Genomic DNA, 12,566 nt, shown 5'->3' on the forward strand with positions numbered 1-12,566 from the left:
TGTTATAAAAGAGCAATTACTGATTTGTCCTCAAGCACCTTTTTGATGCATGTTTGTTAATGAAGTTCATGTACATACAGGAATGGGGAGGAAAAGCCAGTTTGAATTGTTTACTGTGAAAAAGCAGGAAGATTTGGATTTTCCTGGATCACTCTCTAGCCCACGGGGTACTTAGAGTCTGGATTTTATTTAGTGTGTTGTGTGACCTGCTCAGCAATTTGTGGAAGTGCATCTTACTTTCTTGACAGTGGACTCTGAATTTTTTGTTACCCTATCTAAGCACGAGGGCTTTTCCTTGTTTCCAGAGTAATGCCCAGTGTTAGATTTCCATCCAATTCTTCATATTTTGCTCAGGTAACCAGGAAGTCCTGGTTTTTCGGTGGTTGTGTTAGTTAAGGGGAATAAACCAGCTGTCTTGTAAAGCCTCTGTGTAGTTTGTTCCTTTTTTTATGAAGAACTCAAATATCCAACTTCATGCCCCTTTTCACAATTAAAGACAGTACAGAGAGCAGCTCAGCTGTGTCACTCTGCACACATGCTCATCTTGCACAAGATGCAGGATAACAGGCCTGCATTACCAATATTGTCTGTGTCTAATAAAAAGCTGTCATGCTGTTTAGCTGAAAAGAACTTGGATCACATTCCCATGGTTTCTCATCGTTCTCCTCACAAACTGTCTCGTCCCTGATCTAGAGGCTCTGTGTAGTTGATGCTGTATTTGATTCATGTGCTGCTTTTGCTTCAGAAAACAACTGACTGTTAACCAGTGTTCATACAGTTGGTTTTTTTTCCTCTTCTAATCTAAACAAATCCAAATATTACAGAGCATACTGGAGTGATACGAAAATTATGTTTCAAAGGCAAGTCTGGCCTCTAAACCTCTTCAATTTATTTCAACTATTGGCTTTTAAATGTTTTTCCTAATTCTAATGAGTGTACCTGGTGTAAATCAGCAGTTTGTGCTTGCGGCACAAACGGTGCAAACCATTTCAGGGGCAAATCACATTAACTTGTATCAAACGTATCAAACATAATAATGTAATGTTTGTATCTTGGGAGCAGGGCAATTTTTGCTGTAATGCTAGAGACATGCTGAAGAACTGCACATCTCTCTATAGTTAAAGTCTGCAAAAATTTAAGAAAAAAATTCTCAGTTCAGAGAGTTCAAGTGACTGCCATTACATACCCCAAATCGCATTCACAACTTGTTTTTGTCGGTGACCCAACAGATGAACACTGTGACAAATACCATCCTGTTTAAATTTCAGGTCTGGAGAGTTAATAGCTGTTTATTTTGGCAAAGAACATGGGTTAATTTAGAAAAAAAGAATCGTTATTTGTTGATGACGAAGGATCATTTCTGTGATTAAAAATTTCATGTCACACCGATCTAACACTGAAGAGGCAAGTGAGGAACTATTCTGCTTTTGTTACCATTATTTTTATTCTGCCCTGACTTTCTGCTTTTCAAGAAATCGTAGTTTTTGTTAGAGTAAAAAACCTTGCAACAGACAGCTTGCAGAGCTTATTCTGATAAAGTTGTCTAGAAATCTCTTGAGGGAATGAGCTTCTGGTAAAATACCAGGTATTTCTCACTTCTGGCAGTTCTGGAAATGTTCTGAAAAAAGATGTTCCTGAACTATTATGGAAATTACCATGGTGAAGCTGGAACACAGATATGCAAATACCTACATTTGAGTAGAAAAGCTAACTACGAAGAAAAACTGGCATTTTAAAGTCTTCAAGGAAGGTTCTCTCATTCTTATGATGAAGTTAATAATGTCAAGGGAAAGGGAGAAGGAGCCTCTCTCTCTCTTTCCAGAGGTATTTGCTTCTAAAATGAAGTAGGCTGCCCTCAGACAAGGGTCTGTTCAAGTGCCCACAGCAGGTTTAGTGGAGGAGAGGGAGTGTTGTGTGTGCATATTGCACTTCATGCAGACACTGCCTCCGTTAGCAGCGCTTTCCACAGCTACCATTTTAAAAAAGGCAACTGCTAAGTGGGGAGGATGTGAGGACATGCGTGCCCTGTCACTGCTGGATGAAATTCATCATTGTAAGAGTAAAGCAGGGCCCCAGTTCCACCAGGTATAGCCCACACTGATGTGTGAATAGAGTAGTAGACTCCAACTTAGTCATGGTAGCTTCTAGTGATGCTAATTAATCTTGACCCATTTGTCTTAATTTGACCCAAAAGTCACACAGTTTTCTAATATCTTAAAGAAGGAAGAAATCAAAATGATGAGGCCTACATTTGTAGCTATATTGGTAAAATGTGACATCATATTTTTAAGTAAGGGGGAAATGGTGGGAATTTGAGGGAGAACTATGTGGCATGTATTATGCAAGGGATATGTATTATCTGCAAGCAAAGCTGTGCAGAAAAAGCATCAGAGTTGGAATAGATCAGTTCCTTGTGTGGTCCAGACAGACCAGGAAATGCTGATAATGCCTGATGACCATGGGCATTGGCTCTGCTGCTTCCAGACTCCTTCAAGGGAAACAATGGAATAAGTTTGTGCTCCGGATTCCGTGACTCTCAGTGGTCTCGGCGCCTGACCTAGTCTGACGGGGGGATTGCATCCTTCAAATGCCTTTTGCTGTACTCACACAGGCTGTGAAGATGTACAGCACAGACCTGCGCTAGTTCTAGTTTGTCATGGGAGCTTTATTGATCTTGCAATAATCCACAGGTTGGTTTTCATTCCCTTTTTGTCCTTCTGAGAGCCCGGTGATCCTCAGGAGCTGAGGGAGCCATGTGCAGCCTTTCCTTACCTTCTCCTGGCCCTAAGAGTCAGTTCCCAGGGTTTCCGCTGCCTGCTCCCTCAGTCCTCTCCCAGGGCTGGGTTTCTCTAACACTTCATTATGGTCAGACTTTTGATCCTGGACTGATTAAAAAAAACCAAAACCCTAGAAGAGGAAAAGAGCTTTTGATCCATATTTTTTTTTTTTTTTTTAAACTTTAAGAGTGTTAATTTTCCTTCAGTGCACAAAGCTTTTTTCTGTGTCCTTTCTTAGTGCCTTTGCTTTTTGTGTTTGAGGTGTTCATCAGTCTGTTACCAAGTGCAGTTGATGAGGGGCTTGCTCCTTCTTATGCTTGTTATTTATGGAGGTGTGTCCTGAGAGAGTTGGGATGCACGGTTAGGTCTGAACTTGCAGGTCTCCTGCACTGCAAATAAATGGCTTGTCACCAAGTCACAGGTGCTCACAGCATGCTGGTGAAAAATAAGGCAAGTCTTGAACATTCTGATTACACTTCTAGTACCTTAATTGATTCAAAGAGATTTTTGCTCAATTACCTCATGAATATTCTTTGGACAGAACCACTGTAGGATTACCGGTATGTTAAGAAAGCATCTTTTTTTCATTCATTTAAGAATAAATATTTGATTGTCTCTGTTTTGAGAGGGCCTCAAACATCCTGTGATCAGATGTAAAACATGCATTTGTCTTGTGAATTAAAACAAAGGAGAAATGGGATTTGTGTGACTGCTTTATGCCATGCATAGCTTTGGTTTGATATGACAAAATCTATCCTTAATCTCTACCAAAATTTGTTTTGTAAATATAAGGTTACATGGGATTAAGGCAAAAGCACTGGAAACAAATGGTAATGTTCCATTTGTTTAGAGATCATTCCTCACTTTATGAACAATTAATTTCCAACTCATTGAGTCAATCCATATTATTAATAACAGAGATCATAGGATGGCTGGTAACATTGGACAGAGGTTGTAGTGGGAGTTAAAAGGAAAGTCTTCGATGACAGAAAATTCTGTAGGTTTGTATCTCACACAACATTTTTATTGTTTTACCATGTTTTGCCTAAGAATTGCATCTAGGTGAAAAAAAGGTGGAGGACTTGAAAAATGTCATTGTGAGGTGTAGTTGATAAATGGTGTTGTGCACAGTTTGGATGGCTGTGCTGTCTTAAAGAAAGTAGTGTTCGAGAAGTATTTAATGTATCATGTAGATCAAACCTTCAAGTGCTGTGGACTTTGTATTGTGCAGTGAATAATAGCTACAGCTTGCTGGGGCAGCAGTTCAATGCAGGTCATGTATTTAGAGCGCATTGCACTTGAGAGCTGAGCTCAAAAGCTTAGCAGCAGACTTCCAGCAATCTGCTTGAGTGGCCTTGAACAATATTGAATCAAAACTCACAGCCCTTAGTTTCATAAAAACTTTTTTCCCCCTACAAGGGCTTTCTGCTTCTAAAAACAGAATGGAGCCAAAATCGTCAAGATATTTATTGAATTGTCAGGCATCCCAAATTGTACCATCCCTACAAGTTACTGCTCCTGGGAGTATTATTAGAAGGATAGTCAGTATCCTGACAGCTAAACATGTTTTCTGGAGAAGTCCTTCAAAACCTACAACTAGGCAGAAATAGTTATTGTTATAGATAAATTGATACAAATTCTGCCCACGGAGCCTTAGAGGTCTGGAGCTGCCTGTGGTTCTTTATCCATTTGTTTGATCTTTGAAGTATCAGTTTGTGGCAGTGTCCAACTCATTCCGGTTTTGTTTTGCCTAACAAAACTCGAATTGCAGGAAACAACTGCTTCTACAGAGCTAATTTGACAGAAACTGTCTAGACTTATAACTTTTTTATTATAGTTTGAAGATTAAAATGAGTGACTACATGCTTGTTTCCCTTGTCTAATCACATATTTACCTTGGTCTAATTTTGAAGGTTCCCAAGTGTATGGGAGAAAAGAAAATTTCAGAGTGCATATCTGAGGACAGTGCTAATGTTTTGATTTTAAAGACTGAAATACAGAGCAGTTCTGGATCTCTCTGACTGCACTTTGTTTTTATAATGTAAAATTATATGGCAGCAAAGCAGTTTGCTTAGTAAAGCTACTGAATTAAGAGAGAAGTTAACAGAAATACTTTGTTCTTGTACAATGTCCTGGTCACAGAGCTGTGCTTTCCTTTTTGTGACAGTAGCCCTGAGTATTGGAAGCAAAACCCAAACAAAACCTAAAAATATTCAAGCTTGCTCTATCAGTATCCTATGATTTATGTACTTTAAATAGGCATAACAAATCCATTACCTTCATAACTAGTTTGTTATTCTCTTAGTGGTTTAGTAGATTATAATTTCTGAGCGCTGAAGGCTCCACCTGAAAAGATTTTATGAGAAAAGATTTCCTTGTAGCTAGGAATAAAGACTTATTTCTCCCTGCATAAATAGAAACTAATTTTCTGAAGTAAAAGTTAGTAATTTTTCAATTACTTGAAAAAGCTGTGAACCAGAAAGGGAGTAGGTTCATGTTTGCTGAGCATTTGAAATATATTTTGAAAATGAGTCTTGAGTAATCATCCAAAGTAACAAGTTTGGACAAACAAATGACAGTGCGTTGCAAATAGGGTACAACTTGATTTGTTGTTGCACAAGAACATAATTTGCAGCATGGACAAAATCTGATGTCCTTTTCCTGCAAATGATGCCCAAATCTCTGTTGATAACGGGGGCAGGGGCTGGTGTTGTAATGGGTGTGATGTTTAGTGCTGCTCCCGGGAGAATGCTCTCTGCCCGGGTGAAGGAGGCTGTCTTTGCATATCTGTGACTGCTTCATCCAAGGAATACAGTGTGGCCAGATTTCAGCTGAAGGTATTAACAGCAGAGTGATTACTTCTGCCTCACAATACATTTTAATTCATTTATATATATTAGAGAGATGCTACGCATTGCAGCACTATGAGGTGGAACCTGGCAGCTGAAATTTGCATGTGTTATTCGGACTTTCCAGACATTCTATTTCCGTTTTCATGATTTTTTTTCAGTTTAAAGCATGCTGTGAGCACTGCTGATCTCAGTGCATTCTTTCCAAACCTGCATGTTTCTACAGGGGCACTGCATAGCTCGTGTTAAGAGTATTTAAATAGGAGCAATACCACTGGGAATGCTTTGCTTGGATAGTCCAGGTAGCAATAACTGGGCTTGAGAGGGAGAGGGATTGTGCATGAGGCCTGTAGAGTAGACAATTTCCTCGTGTAGGTATGGTGCAATAAATTGAACCACCCAAAAGCAGGAAATTCTGTGGAACTTGTTCTATTACTTTGTCTTGTCACTAACAGTTGGTTATAATTACTGTTGTTAGCAAGTTACCTGCTGTGAATCAAACCAAATGAGAGTTTTCTACCATTATAATTTGTCGGGCAAAGTTCTGATGCTGCCTTTGGTTGTGTCTAGACAGACTGCCTCAATCCTTCGCAGCCCCAGTCTCCAGCCTGAACTAAACTGCAGAGTGCTGTCTGAGTGCTTCTGAAATGTGCTATTCCAAAAGACTGAATTTCATTAAATAGTAATAAAACTTGGCCTACTTAAATTAAAGGCATATCTCCTTTTTTCTTTTAAGCAAACACCTGCTTTTAGGAGGATGTCTGATGAATGTAATTCTGTTATAAAGCTCGAATATGACTTTTGCCTCTCTTATTTTTGTCGCCTTACCTGCTCTGACTGAGGGAATGCCCGCTGTTGTTCTTGTTGACTCAATAGCCAGCAAGTCCAGTAGAGCTGCAGAACATAAGTGGGCTGTGTGGATGGTAAAAAATCTAAGTGTCCATCTTAAAGCCAGCTGATTTTGTTAAACAGGAGCCATTGGTGGGAAATACTGAATACTACTCATTAAGTCAAGTCTAGCTTGGGAGGGTTGCTTCATTTGGGAAGTGGGTCCCAGCAGCAGGTGCAGCCCAGGTTATGGGTTTGTTCCTGAGGATGACAGTGGAAAGGAGGTGCCAAAGGATCTCTCATTACCGAGGAGCACAGGGCTGCTGGTGCTGGGCTGCCTGGCTTTTGCACTGCAAGCAGGAGATGAGCCATCAGAAGTCTTGCTCGGCTGTAATGTGAAGTGATTAAATATTCCCTGCTGGTTGTTAGTTTCCTGCCTAAGTAAGTGTGCTGGGCTCATTTCTTATTTCTTCTCAGCTAGCCGTGCATCCATTTCCACCTTCCTGAAACCTTTTACAGGTCCAGGGACAAATAAATCACTTCTAGTGTATTCCCAGGATAGTCTCAACTAAAAAAAGGATATCAACATGAAGGACAATTGCAGTGTTGAGCTGTCATCCAGTCCCCACAGGTACCATGAAAAATTACAGCCAATAAAATAACATTTTTCAAAATGTGACACTACTCTTAAATTTTTCTTCTGCAATAAATGGATTCTAGAGAGAATTTCTGTCCACTTGGGTACGAACTATTCTTCAAGTGCTCAATAATATATTATAGATGAGTTGTATTATTAATTTCTAATAGTGTAAATGTTTTGCTTCAACAGTCACTTTCAGGAGCTCAGACAATAATTTTCTATGATTTGTTATAATTTTAAAGGTATTTCTTATAATTAGAAAAAAAAAAGTTCAAGGTTGAGCCAAAGCTGTCCAAAGCCATGAAATCTTGTGTTAAAATAGAAATAGAGGTCATAATTCAGCTTGTTATACTTTAGTAAATGGTCAGTGTATGCAAATTTCCCGTTGTTTCGACTGTTTCTTAGAGGACCATAGCCGTTAAAAAATGTACTGTGATTTTGAGTGCCAGCCTACTGATTAAGAGGTAAGTTTGTCCTTATCCCAATTTTCTACATCTTGAGCATGATATTAATATAGATTTAGTATGAGTTTTCTGTGATGTTGCTTAAAACTGGTTCAAAAAAATGCAAGCAGTGTATATCTGCAGTTCCTAGAATTTGAACACGACTGTTATTTATACACTATTTATGCATATATATCCCCTGACAATTGGTACCAAGAGCATCATTAAATTTAAGGGATTTGTATTCCCACATGGAGAGGTGAAAAGATAATTCTGTGAGGATCTGCTGTATAAATATTTCGACAGCAACCGGGTTGAGAATTTTCTCTCCTACTATATGTTATTTTTTTCTTAATGGACTCCAACAGGCAGACTGTCGGTCATTTATATCTTCGTATTTTGGACATAGCTGCATTTTTGTGCATTAATCAGGTGCTGAAGACTTTCCTGAAAAGGTTTTTGAAAAGACACTGATGACTCCTGTGAGCGTGGTACAGCCCTTCATGTGCAGGATATTCCACCATTGTTTGTCATTATTAGCAGAGCCTGTGACTTTAGCTCTGAATACATTACTTTCCCAGGCTTACTGCTACACAAATACTTAATATCAGAAATCAACAAAGAAAAAAATTCTGAATTCTTACTGTGTAACTTAAGGTCTTCATGTAACAGAGTAGCTTGTTCTAGATCCAATATAAGGTGTCCACATTAAGTGGAAACACATTGGTGCTGCTGGTTTGCTACGAAGCTCAAAACCAAATTGCTGTACTTCAGGTAAGACAGTTCCAACTGCTGAGTGCATGCTGTGGTTACCCTTTACAGCTTGCTCTCCTTCGCTGGAGAGACAACCAAACTGAGAGTGAAAGGAGAGCAAAGCCTCAAAGGATGAGGTGATGGAGAGCAGGGCACTGGGATGGATGGTAGTGTTCAGCAGAGTGGGAATGTGCCTTGCAACAGTTAATGTCTCCAAACCAAGCAGCCGGAGCTCCCGTACAGACAAAAAGCAGTTACAGCGTTTTAGAGGCATATTTACATATAAACAGCTTTTCTCAGTTGTTTTAAGGAACCTAGAAATATTTTCTCTTTCCCCCACTCCCATCTTTTCACCTGCAGGTTTTTTTTTCCTGAGATTTTTTTGTACTCAGAGCAGAAAACACAGTGGTAAGGTTTTTTTTTATTTCATAGCCATTTTCCTTATATTAGACTTATAAATGTGTTACACTGCTGTTATTAAGGAAATGTGCTATGTTACTGAACAACATCTTGGGGTTTATCTGTGTGTGGTGCTGCAAGATACCCATTTATAAAGGTGGACAGTGCAAGAGGGCCTTATTGATGATGGACTTCAGTTCTGGTTTAACGTAGAAACTAACACAATTCAGTGCTGGCTTCAGCTTTCTCTTGTCTCTTAACAAGTTGAGCCATTGAATCAAAATTCACTTGAGTTTGAGCCTCTAATACAGGATGTACTTGGAGCTGTTAAGACCAGGGGACATGAGACGTGTTCTGTTTCTTTTGAGTTTGGCTCAGTGCTTTGAAGAGACAAGCAACACATGTGTACACCAATGCACGTGCCAGAGAAGTCCAGGAAGGAAATGTGGTTTGCAACATCTTTGGATTAAAGGCAGTTTAAGAATTTGTGCTGCCAGAGCCAGGTGTTTATTTAGTGCAGGCTTTATTTAATTCTTTGTAAATAGTTACAAAGAATAGCTATAAAAACAAATTGGTGCACAATATGGTGACTTTTTGTGGGTTCCTTGTGTCGAGGCCTTTTGATTTTCTCACTTGGTTGTTTGTGTGTAACATCATTTCTTCACACAACATAACTGACATAGGCCAGCACGGGAGTTCACGTTTTAACAAATCTTGGACGATTTTGATGGCAACATAGGGGTGCTGAAGGAAGTCATCACAGTGTGATGGATTATAGAACTGTATGGAAAACTAACAGAAAGTTTTTGTTGGTAGAAAGAAGTGAAAAAGGTATTCCAGAGGTTATTTAGCACCAAGACTCTGTTGTATGCTAGAGTATGTTAGTGTTCCTGTCCTGATATGCATGGGAGCAATTTTGAAATGGCTTCACCATTGCCATAGAAATGAGTTGTATCCATGTTGTTCTGCTTTGGACTGCAAATGGGTCGCGCTGTGAACATCATCCCAGCTTGGCCCGTTGTGCTGCACACGTGGGTCCTTGGGCTGGGTCACTCGTTTGCTGTGTCCCCAGCTGTGCTCACAGGGCAGTGTCTGTTTTCTCTTTGGCCGAGCTGCTGTGCATTTTCATGCTGAGATTATGCTGCTGTTTCTATTAGCAGTGAACAGCAAAGGTACAAAGCACCTCCAGCCCTGCATGCCAGCACTGGGACTGAGGGAAATGCTTGGCAGAACTGACAGTCAGGCCTCTTTCCTTGCCTTTGGAAGTGCTGGAGCACCCTGTTGACCAACATGTGCTACAGATGCAAGCTGACACACAGTTCTAGTGAACTGATCCAGGGTTTTTCCCTGGCACTCATTTTGCTGAGTAGATGTGATTTCACTTTTACATTGCTACCATGTGTGCAGGATTTAGAAGGAATGCTGGTCTTCTCTTCACACCTGTGGTGGATTAAGGTTGCAGCATGGGCAAACCATCCTCTCAGCGTTTTAGTCGAGAAATCAGCTACAGACATAAACTGATCAGAAGTTACGTGGCCTTCAGCTAATTCTTTGTACGTGTATGCCTCAGTAGGAAGAAAAATATTTGCTTTAGACTTCTGTATTAAAAATTTGTTAAACACATTTGCAAGAGGCTGTGAAGCACACTAAGAGGTACTTTGCACAGGTAAGATGATGTGCAGGGATGACCCTCAGCTCCCACTCAAAGCACAAACTCATTAAATACCGTCAACAAGTTTATTGGTGGAGAAATCTTCATTCCCCTCGATGGGTGAAAGGTGGGACAGAAAATGAAAGTCAATTGAGGATCCTGCAGCTAAAGACGTCAGAATGAAAGCCAAAGCACGCTGCGCATTTCATGTAATGCTATAAACAATCTGAATGTGATGTTATCACCACTTGTTTCAAGCAGTGTTATTTTGTGTGTGATGAAAATATTTTGGAGGACTCTCATTAAGGAATAAGAGGCTTGCTGAGTTCACAAGGCAAGGGTATGAGATGGATAAAATGGATAAACTGTGAGGGAATCCAGGTTATTGTTTGATAGACTAGATTAGTTTGGAAGCTTTGGAAGTTCTTTCATGAAAATTGTTCCTGTTGAGTGTGAGTGGAAATGTGCTGGGGCGTGGGGTTGAAGGCCCTTTGTAATCGTTTCAAGTTATGCAGCTAGTCTGCAGAAAAGCAGAGAATGCCAGCTGAACTGTAAAGCTTGATTGCAGTTGTAGCATCCGGGTTGTTTTTTTTTTATTATGCCATAAAAAAGCTCAATACTCTTTTAACAAAGGACCTTGTCCATAAAGGGTTTGGTTGTTACTGTATCGGAAATAGAAAGCGAGGGAAAGCAAAAGAAACACCCCCAAGGACTGGTGCCTGTCCTTGTGCCTGTACCCTGAGCACAAGGCATTCAGCTCCAGTGAGAAGTGCCATCAATTTCTGCAAGCTGGGAAACAAGGCAACCTGACTTGGAGTGTATTAGTTCAAGTGGGCTGCTCTGGTGAGCATCGTTCAGACAGTCGAAACACATGAGGAGTCAGAGTGACTTTTCTTATTTTTTTAACTGCCTCGAATTGTTTATAAAATTAAATCAAATAGTTAAGCACTTAGATAATGAAGACACACACTTGTCTGTTTATTAAATCATAAATATCCTATTCAATTGCTTTCTATAAGTAGATTGATACAGTCATCTTGAATATGAAAATGCTTTTTTGCTTGATAGTTGATGTTTTTCCCAGCCACACTTTCTATCACATATTTTGGGAAATGAGAAGAACATACTGCCTGTGCACATAATGCGTTGAGTAACCTGTTCCTGTTTACCAGTGCAGTAACTTAATGGAAAGTCAGTGAAAGTCTCGTTAAAATAATGCTGAGTGACTTTTGAGAATTGGCACCTTTTGCTTTATATGCCTGTCTTGGTAAGACATTCCTAGATGGCACAGATTCATCTAAAAATGTATCGCTATGCATATATTTAAGTGCTCAGATTATTGGAGTTGAATATTTTGAACAGCTGAAAAATTTTGTAAAAACCCAGGGTTTTAATTCACATTTTCTACTGGGTGGGACAAAAGGGTGAACATGTAACCTGTTTGGGTTTATTTTCCTATAGCAAGGTAGTTAAATTTTCTGATAATAGTAGATAAGGTAAGTGTTCTGAATTTTCATTTGTAGCTGTTCTGTGATACAAATATATATATATATATATGTCTTAAATACAGTTGCTGTGCTTGTGCAATAACCATTGGCTTTAGGGAACTGCTGTTTATCTTCTCAGAAAACATGAAAGGAGAAAGAGGAGTTCATAAAGCATTGTTGTTTTCTTTTGATACAACTTGCTCCAGGGAGCAGAGAGGAATGTGGAAAACAGGTGTCTCACAGATTTCAGCTGACATTCTCGTTATATTCTCTTGGCTCCACAGATGAGTTCCAGATACCCATAAAGCTTAAATCTATGGTCTAGCTCGGAAAGGCCATTGCACTGAATATTCTATGCAGATTGAGTCTGAAAATAACAGTGTGAGAAGGTGTTTAGAAATACTGGGGGCTTTCTTGCATTGAAGGGTTAAATATTATTCCAGTCCTGAGTAGTTACTTATTTAAAGTCTTCTGCAGGTTTTTCATGCATGACATAGTGGGAATGGGAATAGTGGAGGAGAACAGGGACTCCTTTGAAAGAAATAGAGGCCTTCTCTGAGAATTGCCTTCTGTATGGACCTTAGAGTTCCTTCCATCTTTTTATTGTACCGTAGAGTAAACTGACTGGATATAAAGCATTCAATCCCTGTACACCATAGGGAGAAAGAGAGGACTGGAAGTAAATCAGTAGCAGAAATCACTGACAGCCCATCAGTAAAATGTGTGGGTTGAAAAAATT

General features: G+C 39.6%; 1 protein-coding gene across 4 annotated transcripts in view; it reads left to right on the top strand.

Annotated features, from left to right (window-relative positions):
* Positions 1–12,566, top strand: part of RORA (RAR related orphan receptor A) — a 406,637-nt gene that overhangs the window by 204,470 nt on the left and 189,601 nt on the right. The gene's annotated exons all lie outside the window — the stretch shown is intronic.

This window comes from Hirundo rustica, chromosome 13, assembly GCF_015227805.2.
Source record: "Hirundo rustica isolate bHirRus1 chromosome 13, bHirRus1.pri.v3, whole genome shotgun sequence".
In the NCBI taxonomy this organism is placed as follows: Eukaryota; Metazoa; Chordata; class Aves; order Passeriformes; family Hirundinidae; genus Hirundo; species Hirundo rustica.